The sequence below is a fragment of the Cnephaeus nilssonii genome (assembly GCF_951640355.1).
Source record: "Cnephaeus nilssonii genome assembly, chromosome: Y".
Lineage (NCBI taxonomy): Eukaryota > Metazoa > Chordata > Mammalia > Chiroptera > Vespertilionidae > Cnephaeus > Cnephaeus nilssonii.
Window position 1 is genome coordinate 9673379 of NC_137096.1, and position 17247 is coordinate 9690625.

Here is a 17247-nt window from a genome sequence, read left to right on the forward strand (position 1 = left end):
TTGGCTCCCCTGCTTTTTAATTTATTTTTCTAGAAGCTTCTCTACTTGGACATTTTTTCCTACGTGGTCTTCTAGCTCACTAATGAGGTTCTCTGCTTCTTCTAGTCTACTCTTGATGCTTTCTATTGAGTTCTTTACAGCAGCAATATCATTTTTCATTTCTTCTTTGTTCTTCTTCATTTCCTCTTGGTTCTTACACATATTGTCGAATTTGTCTTCCATTCTTTTCAGCCACCTCATGACCATTTCTCTGAATTCTTTCTCTGACAGGTTGCTTTCCTCTATATTGTTTATTCCTTTTCTGGTGATGCCTGCTTTTCATTCATATGTGGGCTATTTCTACGGCTCCCCATGATCTCACTTCTCCAGGTGTCTGGTTATGTAGATCTCTCTCCCCTACATTGGTTTAAAGGCACAAAATACAACACAACCAGGTACAATGCACGAGGCACTGAAAATAAATGTATTCATGATATTAATAACCCCAAATGAAGGTGGTGAACAGGGAAAGGTGAATTGCACGATAGGAGAGAAAGAAGAAGAGAGAAAAGAAAAGGAATGCAAAAATGAAATTGGGAAAAGGATAAAAAAGTAATAAAGAAAACAATGAGAATAAGAAAGAAGAGGGGAGCCGAAACCGGTTTGGCTCAGTGGATAGAGTGTCAGCCTGCAGACTCAAGGGTCCCAGGTTCAATTCCGGTCAAGGGCATGTACCTTGGTTGTGGGCACATCCCCAGTAGGGGGTGTGCAAGAGGCAGCTGATCGATGTTTCTCTCTCATCGATGTTTCTAACTCTCTATCCCTCTCTCTTCCTCTCTGTAAAAAATCAATAAAATATATTAAAAATATTTTAAAAAAAAGAAAGAAGAGGGGAACATACTATATATATGGGGAGAAAACTCGAATACAACAGCCACTAATCCCAACAAAAGCCAGCAACAAGTACTTGGAGATAAATGCACACTACAAACAAGAACTAATATTAAGTGTGGCAAGGAAAAAATGAAGAAATAAAACAAAGAAATACAAAACAAAACAAACAAAAAAAGGAATAATCAAAACAATCTCAAAAACAAGCATAAAAATCGATGTAATCAAGAATCAAGCAAACAACAACAGATAAAAAATTATTGGATAGTGAAGAAAAAGAAGAGAGAGGTGTGCATGGACTTGGAGCAGGGAATTGGAATATAAGTAGGGTGAAATTTAAACAGGGGCTAAAAGAAGTGATAGGGAAAATCAAAAGCAGGAATAGGGTAAGAGAAACAGGATAACAACAGGGGAAAAGTGAGGAAGAGAGTGATGGCATAAAGGTAAAGATGAGATGGAGTAAAATAGAATGTAGAACACTAATCCCAAAGTAAAATAAAGAGAAAATAAAATGACACTTAAAAAAAAGGAAAAATAGTAGTAGCAATAATACTGATGGAAAATAAAAGTGTAATAATTAAAAAGGTAAAATCAAGTGAAGAAAAAAGAAAAAATAGTTTCTTAATTAAAAGATGAATAAAATTTAAATAAAAATGTGCAGTAGTGAAGGCCATTCACTTCCTCTAATGTTCTGTTTGGCAAACCTGTTTCCTAGTGAGGACAGTGTTGAAGTTCCCTGAGTTCCACTGCTCCTCTGTGTTGTAAGCCAGTCCTGAGTTTTAAGCAGGCAGTACATTTCTATTTCTTGTATTCCTTTATTTATTTCTTGTATTCCTTTATTTGTGTTTACACAAGAGTCTATTTGTGATTCAACCCCTGGGTGGCACTGTTTCTGGATTGACCTCTGGGTCTATAGGTTCTCTCTAGCTGGTGTTTAGATTTTGTTTTCCCTGTGGCACTTAATACTTGTTTTTGGGAGTGGGTTGCCCCAGAGCTGTTTCTCTGATGGTTATTCCCCGCTCTGATCCCCAGGTCCCCGAAAAACAACCTTCCCCTGCAGTCTCTTTGGGTGTCCCCAATTGGGCAAACCTATGTATTGGGCTTAGTAATCAGAAGCAAGGACTTAAAGAGAAAAAAAAAAAAAAAAAAGGAGCCAGAGTAAGTGTGCAAACTCCAGGGCTGCGCTCAAGTCTGTGCAGTCTTTGTTCCTCTTGGGTCTAAGCAGCTGGCACACTTTTAAAATTTTTAGGCTGTCCTTTGGAATCCAGATCAAAATGAGTTGCATTTTAGAGTTCCCTTCTGTTACCAGCTCTGAGGACCCCCTTCCACATTCAGGGATCATGCCAGCCCCAAGGGCCACGGATTTTTCTAGGCACAGACTTCCCCAGGTTCTCTAGCTTCTGCTGTGTAGGAGTTTCTCTCTCCTGCTGGGACAATGAACCTCACCTTATCCCAGGCAAAATCTGACCAATCTGTGAAGGAGTGTAGAGCTCCTCTGAATCTGCTGGCTTGCACCAATTGGGGACCTGTATTCTCAGGTTCACAGCTGTAAGGTGGGTGCCATAGTTGTAGACTCCCCGGGCTTTTCATGCTTCAGATAACATCCACTTTCCCCTTCAGTATAGCATAGTCTCCGCATCTGAGCTGGTCACTCTGGGAGGGAACCCAGTACCAGAGGGGGCTGCCTGTTCAGGGAAGCCCTGTCCAGCAGTGCCCCCACAGTCTCCTGAAGTATAGCTGTCCCTCAACTCACCAACAAACACTTCCCGTGTGACCACACACTCTCCCTTCGTTTTCTCACTCACATACTATCTTGCAGTCTGCCTTTCTGTCAGCAGCCATCTTCTGTCTCTCCTTCAGCATCTTGTAGTTCTCTGAGTAGTGGTCTTTTACCTCCCTACTTAAGTTTATTCCTAGGTGTTTTAATTATTTGATGGGATGGTAAATGGGATTTTTTTTTAAATTCTCTCTTCTGTAAGTTTAATATTGGTGTATAAAAATGTCATAGATTCCATGGCGTTAATTTTGTATCCTGCTACATTGCCAAATTCATTTATTAAGTCTAATAGTTATTGATGGATTCTTCAGGGTTTTCTATGTACAGTATCATGTCATCTGCAAATAACGGCAATTTTACTTACTTTTTTCCCCAATTTGGGTGCTATTTATTTCTTCTTCTTGTCTGATCACTGTGGCTAGCACTTCTAGTACTGTGTGGAACAGGAGTGGTGAAAGCAGCATCCCTGTTTTGTTCCTGTTCTTAAGGGAAATGGTGTTAGTTATTACCCATTGAGTAAGATGTTGGCCATAGATTTGTCATATAAGGCTGTTATTATGATCCTTCTAGTCCCACTTTGCTAGGTGTGTTTATCAGGAAAGGGTTTTGGGCTTTGTCCAATGACTTTTCTGCAACGATTGATATGATTATATGATTTTTTTCTTTCAGTTTGTTCATGTGATGTATCACATTTATTGACTTGTGGATACTGTACACGCCTTGCATCCCTGGAATAAATCCCACTTGTTAATGGTGTATGATCTTTCTGATGTAATCCTGGATCCGGTTTGCTGGAATTGTGTTGTGCATTTTAGCATCTATGTTAATCCGGGATATAGGCCTGTAATTCTTTTTCTTTGTGGTGTCTTTATGTGTTTTTGGTATTATGGTAATTCTGGCTTTATAGAAAGACCTTAGAAGTAGGCCTCTCTCTTGAATTTTTTGGAATAATCTGAGAAGCATTGATTTTAGTTCTTTTTGGATGTTTGGTAAAACTCCACTGTGAAGCCATCTGGTCCAGGGCTTTTGTTTGCTGGAAGCTTTTTGATTACTGTTTAATTTCATCAGTAGTTATTGGCCTATTCATTTTTTTTATTCTTCCTGATTGAGTTTTGGAAGCTTGTATTTTTCTAGGAATGTGTCCATTCCATCCAGGATGTCCATTTTGGTGGATGCATGTCTGCTCAAAGGCTGGGTTAAGAGAGCTGAATGTGGGAAAGCCCATGCATGGGGACTGTCCCCAGGGCCTGTGAAGGCCCACAGAGGCAGGGCTTGCTCTGGAACCCAGGAAGGGCATCTTCCAGCCTCCTCGGTGCCTCTGTGAATCCAGGAAAGCAGCTGGGGAGTTGTTTTTCCTTCTGCACATTGTAGCATGCCATATTCTCCAAAACAGCTCAGATGAATTGGAGAGAATTCCTGATTTCTGTGAACAGTTGGTGTCCCCAGAATCAGGATCATGAGAGGTTGGCTGACATTCCAGGAATGCATAAAGAGGGCTCCCAGCTTTGGGAGCACATTCTAAGGACAACCCTCCCCTCCCCCCCGACACACACACACACACAAAAAAAAAAGATCAGAAGGGCATATGCCTTGGGCTCTCAATAGGAATCATGTGCTCAAAGGCTGCTGTGGGTTGGACATAAGTGAGGGCCATGATGAGGGCAGGTGGCAGGTGACCAGAATGTGGTAAAAACATCCCCCAGATTTATGTATGGGTGCTGGGAGTTGGCGGAGCCTGTCCAACACTGGACAGAAAGGACAGCCCTTGATGCAGGTGTGCTCCTGCCTCCAGTGCCACAGCTCATGCTCTGGGAAAGCAGGGTCTGCATGCGGGAGGGAAGAGGAGTGGTTCTTGCTCAGGAAGAAGGCATGTTCTGCTGAGACTTTGTTTCTAGGTCATTCTAAAAGGTCCCTCCTGTCTCCTTGTATCTCCTGGGCCTGGGATCTAATAAAATCTGCCTGAACTTGAACTCCTACAATTTTCCAGGTTTTGCCTGGTGCATGCAATGTCAGTGTTAAAGAGAAATACAGACCCCAGGTGGCACCACTCGTGCTGAAAGTCCAGGATACAAGTCTAGATTAACTTCCTAAACTCATTAAAGTTTAAACCTCTTCCAGAAATCTAATTAACCAGTCTAAAATTTTCTGGTGAACACCACTGTGATAATCTTACACATGGTCCATATCCCTGGAATATGAGAGTTGTTTGGGCATCACATTGCAGGGGGTAGAAAAGAGCCTGGAGAAAAGTCTCTCTCTCTCTCTCTCTCTCTCTCTCTCTCTCTCTCTCTCTCTCTCTCTCTCTCTCTCTCTCTCTCTCCCCCTCTCTGTGTGTGTGTGTGTGTGTGTGTGTGTGTGTGTGTGTGTGTGTGTCTGCCTCTCTCAATTTCAAACGATCCAATGTGTGACTCAGTGCAGCATGGGATATCCCAAAAATTTGGCAGATGCTTACATGTCAAATACAAGTACAGCTTGAAAACATTTGAATGTGAAGGTGTATCTGTGCACTGTCCTTAATCCTGAGAGAGGACACTCTTCCCTCACAATCTAAGTGAGAGTTTTAGTCCTGGGCCCAGAAGTACCTTTTTGAAGCCAATTTGCATGGATTGTTTTATAGGGTTGAGCAAACATTTGTTATCCATACAGACTTTGGCAGTCATGTTTATGGCCAGGCCCCTGGAACTTGCCTGGGCCTAATATGTTTCCTGTGGAAGTTCCGGATGTGAAAAAGGAGGCCTGAGCCAAAGAAAATGCCCCCTGGGAGCAGCTCCTTGATAAGGAAACATAGGTGTTTTGGCCCACGTATATTTTTCTCTGTGCCTCCAAGATTCCAAAGAGCCCAGGACTCTCGCCCCTCAGTGGCTTTCAGAATTGGATAAGTCACTTCCCAGGTTCCGCTGCTACACCTCTCCTCTGGCCTCTGCACAGCCCACATTTTTACATTTAATTTTCTGAAGCCAGTTTTCTGAGCTCATCGGGCCCTTCTGGAGGAAATGCCCTTTACCTCCACAGAGGGAAGGTGATTGAACCGCCTGCCTGTACTCCCCACCAGCTTGGGTTTAAGGGATGCACCATATTTTCTTCTTTACCACCAGCCTTTTATGTTCTCAAGTTTACCCAGTCAGAGTCTGTGAGTTTCCCAAGTATGCACCCTGTCTTTGGTGATTCCCTTGGTCCCATTACAAACATGCAGCCCCTCCTTTCTCCTGATTAATCCCTAGATGTGATTTTGGCCCTACCTCCTTTGGGAAAGACTTGATCCTCAAAATCTGGAAGACCAACTGTCCCTCTGTTCCTCTTTGAATGAGCACGAATTTGCACTTGAGGTAACATCAAGTGTCAGGTACTATTTGGTATTCAATACTGTTGCATTGTATTCCTTTTTCTCTTGAGAGGATACCTTGTCTGCCTAATGGTGTGTTAACAGGAACATTAGTGAATTTAGATGTGGTACCATCAACCCATCAAATCTACTTCCAGGTTGGTTTCATTTTCTTTTCCTTTCATTAATGGACCTAGGATTCAGTTGGAGGTGTGAAGAGTGCAAAACCCAATCAGGTTAACTGCCTGGAGATCTAGTACTAAGGTTCAGTTTTCAGTTGGAAGTTGCCATTTCAGCTAGGACCTCAGAAGAAGGTGTGGCCAGATGGGGTATATAATAGTTTCTGAGGAGGCTCAGGAGGGATCAGAAGCTAGAGCATGAGAGTCACTGCCCAGGTCTGAGCAGAGGGCTTCCTGCACCATGTCCACTCTGGTGAGTCAGGAGCCTAAGGTGATCCTCAAGGACATGAAGACCAAGGTCCCACAGAGAATTGGCATTTCTTTCCTTACAACTGAGCAGACTTTGCGTTTGTATCTTAATGCAGATTAGCTATAAATCAAAACGTTTTGATTTCTGTTTTGATGTGTGCCATTTTTAGAGTTTTTCAGAGCAAGTTTCCCTGCTATCTCAAAGTTGAATATTCCTAAGGAATCTATTGTAGGCCAAATTGGCAAAATTATTTTTGTAATTTTATCAGCCAGGCTGTGTGTCTGACTGTAGGTCTTAAGGGAGTTCTTTAATAAAAGCCAAGTGATGTTTAGAAAGAGAAGAAGGGAGAAAGAGAGAGAGAAACATTGATGTGAGAAACATCCATCAGCGGGCTCCTCCCACCCACTAATGGGTGTTGGTAATGGAGCCAGAAAGCGACTTTGGGTTCAAGGGGGGATGCTCAACCAACTGAGCATCACTGACCAGGGCTTGCAGTCCCTTTTGAGAGGAGGTTTAGTTGTGACCTATGAGCCATCTGTGGTCATGGATTAAGTGGTCATTCTAATATTCATAGAAGGGACACACAATAAAATGTACATTCGCAATTAATGGTTATTTTTTTCACCTCTAGCTCCCCCAACTTTAGAAAACTTTTATGCTGCTTTTACTCTTTCTCATTTAAAGCATACCAAAGGGCAGAAGGTAAGCATTGTGTGGGTGTTCCTTAATCTTCCCCATCTGTTTTATTGGTTGGAGCTTAGCAAGAGGCGGTGTTGGCCAGGCACTGCTGCCTACTCCAGGTGCTCTCAGTCCTTCAGTGATAATCTGAAAGGTTTTCCCTGAAAAGGGTGGGACCATTTCTCTGGTTTCCCAGTACTCATTGCACAGCAGAATTACAGGTAGGCAGTGGGTAGATACGGGAGGAGTCCAGCGGTCATCTCACCACTCCTTGGTGCCTGGAGAGGTGCTTGTCCTGCCACCAGCCAAGGAGAGTCAGGGCTGAGTGGCTTTGCAGTCCCTAAGCAGAAAATGTGATTGGGATAAATTGGGACACTCCATTAGTTGTCAAAGCAGTGCCTTTTGCCCTCAGCTGGTTCCTCTGAAGGGAGAAGTTTCAGGGTGCTCAAGATCAGCCTGAGAAGATGCCTTGCTCCTGGCCATTTCCCAGGATCTCTTTAAGAGCCACTTCAACAGGATGAACTGCCAGGCTCCACGCAGACTCCTGGAACTGACATGCCAGAGCCTGCTGAGGGATGAAGCCTCAGCTATTGATGCTGTGGAGTGACTGCCTATGGAGCTCTTCCCACCTTGGTTCACAGCAGCCTTGGCAGGGAAGCACAGCGAAGTCCTGAAGGCCATGGTGCAGGATTTGCCCTTCCCTTGCCTCCCTCTGGGGGCTCTGATGAACCATCGGCAGCCTTACCATGATATCGTTCAGGCTGTGCTCTATGGGATCCAAGCTCTGCTTGCCCAGGAGACTCGACCCAGGTGAGGGGGATTGAGTAGCCTGGTTGGGCCCTGGGGATCTGAGCAGTTACATCTGGGATATGGGAGAGTGCAGGGCCAAAGGGAGAGCTCAGGGAGGCCTTGGAGCCACTGCTGGCATCATTCTGCAACAGGCTTCGCATATATATGGCTGATGAAGATGCAGAGGGTGACCGAAGGGACATGAGCCCACCCTTCCTGGTGGCACCCAAAGGTCCCAGAAATGGGGACCACGAGGGATCCCAGTAGTGCAAGGATCAGCTGATTCCTGGGGTATGGAGTAAAAGTCCCGTCAGGTGTCCGACTCAGGTGCGCAAATTTCTAGACTCATGGCCATGGTCTTATTCACTGTTATCTTAATGCACCCCAGTCTACATCTTATTTTCTCCACAGGGGGTGGAAAATGCAGATGCTGAATTTACAAAAGGGAGCTAATCAGGATTTCTGGATCGTGTCAGCCGGAACCAGAACTGATGTTTGCTCACTGCTGGAGCCTGAGGCCCCACATTCTATGAGGAAGAGGGGGAAAGTGGACATCTTAAGGGCGGGGCCAAATCCACTCTTGGCCCCCATGGAGGTTTTAGTAGACCATTGCCTTAAGAAAGGTGTCCTTGATGAGTCCCTCAGCTACCTTATTAAGAAAGTCATCGAGAGGAGAGGTTTGATGCACCTTTGCTGTAAGAAGCTGAAGGTTTATGCCGTGTAGAGCAAACATTAACATCCTGGATATGGTGCAGCTCGACTCTGTCCAAGATTTGGAGGTAAATTGTACCTGGAAGCTGTCCACTCTGAGGAAGTTCGCTCCTTACCTGGGCCAGATGGTCAATCTGCGTCGGTTCCTCCTCTCCCACGTCTTTACGTCTTCTCACACCACCTTGGAGCAGGAGGAACAGTGTGTTATCCTGGTCACCTCTCAGTTCCTCAGTCTGTCCCACCTCCAGGAGCTCTATTTGGATGACGTCTCTTTCCTAAAAGGTCGCCTGGACCAGATGCTCAGGTGTGGGGTGGCGAGGTTTCCCTGCAGATCAGAGCGAGCCCCTTCTCATTTCAGTCCCCAGTGATAGGACCTCCTATGTGCTGTCCATCAGCAGTGCTAGAAGCCTGAGTCACTAGAGGGTCATCACAGTCAATGTCTTGTTCACTGCTCGGTCCCCCTCCATGTTGTCAAGTAACACCCCCCCCAGACTAAGGTAGGATGTATGAACTAAGAAAGATGCTATTAAAGTGCCTCCTTGCTAGGAATGGAAGTAATGGGGGTTTTGGGCCAGTGATCGTAGCTTGGGAATCTTCTAAGTAGTGTCTGAGGGAAGATTATGCAAAGGAACCAAGTGAGGATGGCAGTGAGGAGAGGGAAGCCTATCAGAGGTGAGGTTTCAGAGGTTAAGGTCCATACTTAGCTATTTGGTGATGGCAGTCTTTCAATCCAATCCTGCCTTGAATCACCTGTCTGCCAAGGCTTGCCAAAGGCTCTTGCTAAGGGAATTCCTGGTAAATGCAGGATTCTGGAGGGAGGAATCATGAAAAAGGATAGGTAGTTTGTAGACAATGCAGTGGACTAAGTTCCTGCAGGGTGGCAGCCCCCACTGGATGTTGCCCGACCGTGTCCAGATTAGCCCTTTCTGCAACTATGCCAGTAGCCTCATGGGGTAAGAGATGAGGGAGACAGGAGTCCAGGCTGTGGCTGGAAGGGAGCCCAAATTGAAGGCATTTCGGGTCATTTCTATAATACTAAAATTCACTGGTTGACCCCTGCTTGAAATATTGGGTCAGGCTCCTTTCTGATCTCCCCCCAACTTTACCTCCCATCATTCATGCTCACAACACCTGTGTGTATGAGGGTGGGGTGTACGATGTGCGCCACATAACAGATGAACAAATAGAGTGTGTGAGGTTTCATCCAGTTAAATCTATCTCAGAGCAGATAAGGGATGGAGAAAGGATTCCACTCAAATTTGCACTGAGTTGAATGACTCTTTTCATTGGGCAACATCCTGGGTTTGATCATTATCTGGAAAACTTTAAGCTTTGGTGAAATGGGCCTCTTTACCTTAAGACCTGACTCCTCTAACCACGCTCTGCCCCCCAGGTCAATCCCCCTCACCTAACTGCTCTATGTCTCCCAGCTGCCTGAAGACCCCTTTGGAGACTCTATCCATCACTAGCTGCCTGCTTTTGGAAAGTGACTTGAGACATCTCTCCCATCACCTAAATGTCAGCCAGCTGAAAGTCCTGAATTTCAGGAGGCTCAACCTGACCAACCTCAGTTCTGGGCTCCTCCTATTTCTGTTAGAGAGAGCCTCCCCCACCCTACAGGACCTGGACGTGGGTGAGTGTGGGATCATGGACCCCAAGTTCATGGACGTGTTTCCTTCCCTGAGCCACTGCTCTCAGCTCATGTCCCTTAGCTTCTGTGAAAATGCCATATCCATGACCATCCTGGAGGACCTGCTTCTCCACAACAATGGGCTGAGCAATCTGAATTGTGTGCTGTACCACGCCCCCCTGGAGAGTTACGAGGAAAGGAGCAGCACCATCCACCTGGGCCGACTTGCTCAGGTGCATGCCAAGCTGAAGCATATGCTCCAGGAGTTTGGGCGGCCTGGCATGGTCTGGTTCTGTGCTTACCCCTGTCCTTACTGTGGCTGTAGCACCTTCTCTAATACAAACCCCATTCTGGGACCCTGATACATATCTGTCTAGCTGGGTGCACATCTCATAGGCTTTACTCTGGGCTCTTGGACACTGAAGCCCAGACTAAGTGTATCTTAACCTTTTGCACTCAGATGTCGATTGGGACTCGACACGGTTAGCATCGGTAGCAGCTCGTAGGACGAGCCACACTCGACACGTAGTTTCACCTCGGGGGGAAGGGGAATTTTTGTCTATTTTTCCAGTATCTTTTCTTGTTTTCATTAGCATGAAAGGAAAAGTAAAATGTAAATGCCATCTCAACTGATGCCAAAAAAGAAAAAATGAAAAACCAATAATGCATGTGAAATTTATTAGGAAACTAGTACATGATCTTGTTGGAGAATTCAGAGATGGTACACTAACTTCCAGGGGTAGATTATTATCCACTAACTTAGAGCAACATTTAGATGGAAAGCTCCAGATAATCACACCTCACCCTAACAAAAACAGAAAGATTGTGTTGTTTGTTCTAACAGAAAAATCAAAGGAGGAAGAAGAGAGACGATTTATATTTGCGAAACATGTGAATGTAAACCAGGTCTTCATGTGGGTGAATATTTCAAAAAATATCACACCATGAACAATTATAGAGATTAAAATTACTCTTTGAATGTATCAATAATTTGAAATATAAAAAATCCAGCCCTGACCGGTTTGGCTTAGTGGATAGAGCGTCGGCCTGTGGACTCAAGGGTCCCAGGTTCGATTCAGTCGGGGGCATGTACCTTGGTTGCGGGCACATACCCAATAGGGAGTGTGCAGGAGGCAGCTAATCGATGTTTCTCTCTCATCGATGTTTCTAACTCTCTATCCCTCTCCCTTCCTCTCTGTAAAAAATCAATAAAATATTTTTTTAAAAATCCAAATAAATAAGTTTGTATGAAAAGAAACTCAGTTTTTTATTCTACTGCCGTGCTTTGTAATATCTGGGGTATTTAAAAAATTAAATCCTGAGTAGAATAAAGGAATCGAGAAAAAACCAAGCGAATGCAAAGGGTTGAAGGAACACAGCAGCCAGTTTCAGACAACTACTCAGTGGTGGGGGGAAATGCAGACAGGGGGACAGATGGTTTCTTTGGGGAGATGGGTCCTAAGGAGTTAGAGATATGCACCTGAATCTCTAGGGGGAAGGGATTCTGGCTTGGGAGGTAGATGCGGGGATTACTTTTGCTTGAAAGGTTGTGAATAAATGTCAGTAATAAAGGGAACTGAATGTTAACTATCTGGTTACCTCTATGACATGTTAACCTGATTCTCCCATCTGCAGTTACTGGTTAAATAAGAGGGCTTGAGCATCTGTGATGCACAGACACTAGGCTGGGTGAGGTTGGCTCCAGTAGATCACATCACCATTTATCCATTCCGATTTGGTGGTTCTTTCTGGGGCACCAGTACCTCCTCCCTTACCTCTGTTACTGTTCAGTGATTAAGCCCACAGAGGGTGCATCCACAGGGACTGGAACAAGTGGCTTCCTGTGATCACCACAGAACTACAACTTCCTAGCGGCCATGGACTTAAACACTCCTCCCCACTGGGAGCCTACATCACTGGCCTTTGGCTGCTCCATGGTAGAGCTTCCCTGTGCACAAGTCAGACCCCAGTACTCAAAGGGACATCATCCTGCCAGCTAGTCAGAGGCCTGAACTCACAAATCCACACCTGTCATCCCCCTGGATCCAGTCCCTGCTTGCAGTCCAATACTTGTGGCCAGTAAAAACAGTTACATTCCTTTCAGCACAATATTAAGCTGGCATAAACCTTTGCTTAGTATCCGTGTCCCATACTAAGAATATGAAACCCCTGTGGAGGCTAGGTCATAATGTGAGAAGACTCTCCCCACATGACCCTCCTTCTCATCCATCAAGGAGGTGGTAAACCAACTCTGAGCCAGTGACAGTCCCTGGGTTTTGGGTCTGAAGAGTGACCAACCCCAAGCAATCTGGAAGAGCACTTAGGTGGACACAGGTAAAGGTCATTCTGGGGAGCTAGGTGTATGGAGGGCCACCCTGAGGGTGAAATGGAGATGTCATAATATGCTGTTAGATCCCAAAATCAATGGAGATTTAGCTGCCCAGCAAGGAACAGGCTCCCTGCCCAAATGCCACTGCATTCTGGCCCAGGGCTGTCTCATTTGGCTCACTGAGTGGCCTGCCAGAGGAACACCTGGGAAGAAGGCCACACACCCAGGCCCAGGGGCAGGGCTCCATTTGTGCTTCTAGTCTCCCTGTAGATGAGGGATTTGGTCATGCTTTTTCTCCTTCTACTGCCTCTCATTCAGTGCCAGACCCTCACGTGCTTGCTGCTCTCTGCTGGGTGTAAGCAGCTTCCTAGCTTGCCACACACAGCACCTGACCCTTCTTTCTTTTTATTGCCATTACTTTATTTTCTCTTCCTTCCCCCTTTCTAGTTTGGGACCATCAGCTTGGGAGCATATATTACCATTTCTTAATTATATTTCTTATTAATTTCAGAGAAAGGGAGAGGGAGAGATGGATAGGAGCCTCAATAATGGGACACAATCATTGGTTGGCTGTCTTCTGTATGCCCCCCCCCCCCCAACCCTGAGATCCAGGCCTAAACTCAGGCGACTGCCCCAACTGAAAATTGAACTACGTCCTCTTGGATCATAGGTCTACTGACCCGCACCAGCCAGGGACACTCTGCTACTTCTAGTGTAAGGAGAAAATGCTATAATATCTATAACAGACAGTGAACCCCCCAAACCCCAAGAAAGAGGATCAGAGAACAAGGATCAGAAAATGCTTCTCTCTTATATCAGACACTCTGTCTCTCTCTCTGACTTGCATCTTGTTATCCCATCTCTGCTTGACAGGGAACCATGTCTATAATGGGAATCAGAAACTCTGGAATTTGAGGAAAAGTATAAAAATGGGCAGTTTATGGGGGAGGAAGGGCATGGGCTAAATATCGCATGATCTGGGTGTTGGTTCCTCACCACACATAGAGACCGTGTCCCATTACATTGTGGTGAGATTCACCTGTGGGGATAACTTATGTAAAGCACTTGTCAGCATATCCTGCTCTAATATTGCCCACTGTTATTAGCATTCATAGTGATTATTAGCTACCAGATGCAAGTTAAGGAAGAAAAGTGAAAGACAGTGCACCCTGGCCAGTGTGGCTAGGCATTGTCCTGTGCATCACAAAGGTCACCTGTTTGATTCATGGTCAGGGCACATGTCCAGATGGCAGGTCTGGTCCCCAGGCAACCAGATGGCAGGTCTGGTCCCCAGGCAACCATTAATATTTCTGGTTCACATGAATGCTTCTCTGTCTGTCTGAATCTCTCCATTCATCTCTCTCTAAAGAATAAATTTTAAAGCCTAGCACATTAAAACAACACAAAACAAAAGAAAACTCATTGCTGCACGTTGTCTCTCAACAGGGTGTCCTGCACTTGACACTTTTTTTGTTCAGGAGACCACAACTGAGAAATCCAGCAAAATTCTTTATTGCAATCTGAACTTTTCCATCAAAATATTCAAAAAGGCACAGTACCAAGGCAATGAGGCTTAGAAAGTGCATGTTTAGATAGAGACATCATCTGTGAAGATGGGCATACAGGGGCACTGGGTAGTTGGTGACTGGTGGTGCACAGGGATCCTGTACATGAAGGCCCTATGGATGGCGGTCTCCAGACCATCAGAAAGCAAGCGGGGAGAGTAAGGCACACATAGTAGATTTCTTACAATTGAATGTATCCAGAGTCCACCCATCTGCACAGCAATCAGGCAGGTTGGATTTAGGACAGCTGGGGGATCCAGATGTCAAAGGGAATACTCTGAATAGAGAAGAGCCAAAGCCTGGCCTGCTTGGCTCAGGGGTTGAGTTTTGACCTATGAACCAGGAGGTTAGGGTGCAATTACCAGTCCAGGACATGCCCGGGTTGTGGGATCCAAGCCCAGTAAGTGTATTGTAGGAGGCAGCCAATCCATGATTCTCTCTCACCATTGGTGGTTCTCTTTCCTTCCTCTCTGAAAACAATAAAAATAAATATATTTAAAGGTATGTAAATAGCTTAGTTTGATATCCACAATATCCATTTAAGAAATACAAGAAGGAGCCCTTTGTCATGGTCAGAATTTTTATGCTTTTCATTCTTCTCATTAATCTTCCTTTCTATTCCACTTGCCAAGAGGCTTGTATATAATGTGTTCGATTCTATACTGGGAAGTTTTGTATTGTTTTCCTTCTTGTATTTCTCTGCACCAAAATACATTATCAATTCAAACCTACATTGGTAAAATTCTGCTGAGTAAATGTGATGTCCATGTGGCTTTATTAAGTGTTTCACCAATCCAGCAGCATACCAGGTGGCAATGAGAAAGGGGCTCACTGAGCCAAACTGAACTGGGCTTGTTCCCTCACTGCCCCCCAATCTGACATGCTAGACTTTAAAGTCCTTAAACAACTGAGGTTCCAGCTTCCAAATTTTTCAATGAATTTCCCATACACTATTCTAATAAAAATAATTTTAGAAACCACACATTTTTGTGGTAATTTTAAAATTCAAGTTGGAAGGCTTGTTGAATACTCTACACTCAACAGGCCAAGAGGTGAGTTTTTAAAAACCTTTCCCATCATGATGTTTTTTTACATTCACTGATAAAAATACTGAGGCTTCACGGTAACTTGTTGTTTAGGAAAGCATACCCTTTGTGGTACATTAAATGTCAAATAGTTGAAGAGAAAGTGCATGAGTAGTTCTACAGTAAAATACATATCACTACCTAGGGGCACTTTTGTTCATTTCATTCAGAGGTATAGTCAGGAAAGCTAACTGGTTCGGTTTAAGTGAAAATTTATGTTTCAATCTTATTCGCACTTCAGAATGGTGCTGATGTCATTTTAATAAGCAAAAGGATGCTTACATTTACACTTCTTCAAACATTTATATCATTCTGTATGTAATTTTTCTTCCTACTTAATCTATTCCTTTAAAGGTTGAGGACATACAAAATCCCATAGGAAGGAGGCAAACAATTGTCGTGCAGCCTTGTTGGAGATTCCTCAATCCTTTTTTCCATTTAGGTTTTCCAAAGAAAATATGTAATTTGTTTACCCTGCCTAACTGGAAAACAGGGCAGCATGCCATAAAGAAGTAGCACACTGCTTCATTTTGTATGCAGTTTGTTCAAAATCTGGTATGCACTTATGGTCAAAGACACATTGGGAGATTTAGAGTCAAGAATGCAACTCTCCATACACATTGCTGTTTGTAGTACAATCCTACAAGATATCCCATTTGGTGGAAAACTTTATTCTGAAATTTTTAACAATGCAGACCTTCATATTAAACAGTTAAAGTATATTGCAATTTAAATCAACACTTATGAAATAACCCTGAATAATTCAAAGTTATCATCCTAGGCAGAAACTTCATAAAGGGACCTGTTTTCTTGCCTCTTCCCCAAACTCACCATTTGCTTTTGGTCATTCTTAATTAACAGAAGACAATTTCTTTACAAATTAAATGTCAACCATAACTTAGCATCATTTTAAATTTCAGAGTCTACTTCGTCTGTCACAGGGCTTCTCTCCTGACTCTCCCAGAGGAGCCCGATAAGTTGAGCTATAAAGCATGATTCACTCTCTCTTGTGTAGATGGTGAATCTTATGATCTCCGCCAGCACCAGGCTTGGGACCCATTACAGAGGTGTCCCCTCTTCTGCTGCAATAATTGTCATGCCCCCCGTCATAAACATCTCGTCTACGGCTATAATAATCATCTCAGCAACTGCTTCCACTGTAAGTCAGAAGGGACCTTCGTGCTGGAGGTGTTCCACCTGAGCCTACTGTCAAACCAGTGACAAAATAACAATACTTAAACCTCTTATTGAATAACTAGAGGCCCAGTGCATGATTGAATAATGCACGTGTACGGTCCCCTACACGCTTTTGTTTTTCGCGGTGGAGCTGGCTGCCTGTCCTCTGGTGCACCAGGCCTTTCAGAAGCCTCTGGCTCGGCATAGGCTTCTGAAAGGCCTGTTGCCGGAGCAGACAGGCACCCAGCTCCCACGCTTTTGATGGTCCGCAGCCAATGAGGGGGCTACCCTGCTGTTGAGAGGCGCAGCTGGGTGTCCATGGCAGGTCCCCTCAGCGGCCGCGGATATGGCCCTTGAGAGGCACAGGGGATGGGAGTCCCGCCCCCTGCGCCTCTCAACAGCAGGGTAGCCCCCCTCAGTGGCAGCGGATCCGTGCCTCTCAATGGCTGGATAGGCCACCCCGAGTCCCACCCCCCAGCCTCCCGCCGCCCAATCGTGGGCGTAGCGGAGTGATGGTAATTTACATGTTACTCTATTATTAGATAGAATTTTACATCAATATGACATGACCCTAGTAAAGTCTTAAGTATTAGGAAAACCTATAAGTGTATCTGCCTGTGCTGTAAGATATCAGTAATGCTGAGGTAGGCAACGGAGCTTACATTTATTTAAAATATAGCTGAAGAATAATGTTTTGAATAAAATAATTGATTGTGACTAAATATGAATAAACATTTTTCTGAAAACAGGCTGAAATTCTAACCATTGTATTGTTCCTTTGCTTCATGCTGTCAACTGCTCCTTCTGATTTAAAGATGGTACAATACCCCCTGACTGGTATGCATAAGTGGGAAGAGTACCAGCCTTGGCCCTGCAGGATCCTGGG